This window comes from Tenrec ecaudatus, chromosome 6 (genome assembly GCF_050624435.1).
Source record: "Tenrec ecaudatus isolate mTenEca1 chromosome 6, mTenEca1.hap1, whole genome shotgun sequence".
Lineage (NCBI taxonomy): Eukaryota > Metazoa > Chordata > Mammalia > Afrosoricida > Tenrecidae > Tenrec > Tenrec ecaudatus.
This window is the reverse complement of record NC_134535.1, coordinates 73183547-73185705: the sequence shown is the minus strand read 5'-3', so window position 1 is coordinate 73185705 and position 2159 is coordinate 73183547. Positions and strand designations below refer to the sequence as shown.

The following is a 2159-nucleotide window of genomic DNA, read 5'->3' as shown; positions in this document are numbered from 1 at the left end:
ATTTGGATAAGGAAGACCAATCAAGAGCAGCCTGCTCCAGTATTTCTTCCTTTGGTGCCCGCCTCCTAGCTATTTAAGACCTGTTCTTCTCCAATCCTGTTCTTCGTGAAGCCCAGCTTCCAGCGGTAGATGGCATCTTCTCCAATCCCTGGCTTCTTGCCTGCTGCCATTATTGGAAAGGAGGAGAGTTTCTTTTCTGATTGCTTAGAGTTTTGCTGAGTTGACAAAGCAAACACTATTTACTCCATCTTAACCTCAAAGACTACAAGGGGAGTCAGGAAAACACCGCATAGACCCAGCTGTGGGTTAGCCATGGATTATGCATTGTGTATTTAGACTGTTCTGCTGTGATAGTCAGTTCATCTGTTGACTTTCACCAAGATTTAGGGTTTTGCTGTACTTAATAACTTGCTTCATCTTATTTGACATGTGTTTTATGTCCTTGATATGCATGGATCCATAAGACACACAGTCGCAGGTGAGAGTCTGGAGAAAAATCCCAGGCCTGGAAGTATTAACTTGGAGAATTCAGGTCACCCTAGGATTATTTTAAATGAAACCCTGCTCCCGGTATATTTCAAAGGTGCTAACTTTACATAATTGCAACTACCTGAACTTTCCAGACCACCTTGCACATATAAATTTTATATGAGTTTACTTCTGTGTGGTAATGATATGAATGAAGGGCATCTATAGATGAGCGGATCCCCATCTGGCCAACAGTTTAAGTCAAGTCTCAGAAATCTGCAGCTTAAGTGGTGGCAGCATGTCTAACATCATAACAATGGCAGAAGTGGGAGCTGCTCTCTGATGAACAAGAGGAAAGTATTGTTAACTCCTGAATTCAAATGCTCCCTTGTGTCTTCTGGTTAAAAAGGGGTGTAAGGAAATGTCTGCGCTCTAGTAAAAGTGATGAGAAGGGAAATAAAGCTTTTTCTCTCAGTAGAGCTGCCAACCCTGCAGGCCTGTGGTGAACCTCGAATGCTGCTCTCTGTTCTGCAGGATGGAGTTGTTAAAGTTGTCAAGAACGAGGTCTACTTCAAGAGACACCAACAGAAATTTCAATGATGACCAGAGGGAAAAACTGATTACCATGCTTTAGAATGGTTGGAAATCCACTGTAAAAATAACACACCTAAATATGGAATGATAGTTGGTGTAACCAACAGGGATATTGTAGCTGCCAGCTTGCTTACGCCCATCCTGGAAGGACATTGTCTCTGCAGCTTCTGCTCACGGATTTCACGAGAATGGCTGGATCAAGGATGCTGCAGCACATTGTCCTGCCCTGCTTCTGGCCCGCAGGCTTTTAGATAGGTGCGGCATGGACACGGTCTGTGAAGGCCAAATGGAGACAACTGAAGATGGATACAGCGAGGAAAGCATTGATGGTCAACCTGGTGGCGTCACCTGTTATCTGGATGCAGGCCTTGCCAGATGGTCACTGGATTTATAGTATTTGGGGGATTTGAAGGGGGCTGTGGATGGAGGCTTAGTCTATTCCTCCTAGTACCAAGTGATTCCTAGGCTATTATTCAGAAAGCAACGAATTCAACGCCAAAATACATCATGGGTCAGAACGTTGTCGATTATATGTGCTACCTAGTGGAAGAAGATGAAGATGCTTACAGGAAACAATTCAATCAATACATAAAGAACAATGTAATTCCTAATATGATGAAGGAGATGTATAAGAAAGCACATGCTGCTATATGAGAGAATCCAATTTATGAGAAGAATCCTAAGGAAGATGTTGAAAATGTGGAATTGCCCCCAAATGTTTCCTGTTCAGAAGAAAGATCAGGTAGCTGAGAAGAAGGCAAGCTCCTTCGGAATTCAGGAGCAGGCTGTATAGAGTTAAACTAAATTGTAATTTTCTATGGGGATTATCTACCATGCCAAGAAACCTCAAACAAATAAGATAAAAGTAAAAGAAAATAAGGAAATCTAATAATGCAGAACAGTTATATACTGTATGTTAATCAATGTTTGAGAGATGTGCTTCATATTTTCTTTTATTCATTTATTTTTTCATATTGTCTTCTTAAAAAATTGCTTTATCTAGGAGGATTGTAGAAACCCAGAGCTGTAAAAATGTAAGCACGAGTCAAAAAGCATTGCTACAGTGTTATGTTATTCCAAACAAAACACATTTGAGC

At 41.2% G+C, this 2159-nt stretch overlaps 1 pseudogene; it reads left to right on the top strand.

Annotated features, from left to right (window-relative positions):
• The first annotated feature begins 981 nt into the window (after positions 1-981).
• On the top strand, positions 982-1855 carry LOC142451440 (large ribosomal subunit protein uL18 pseudogene; annotated as a pseudogene).
• Positions 1856-2159: the final 304 nt, after the last annotated feature.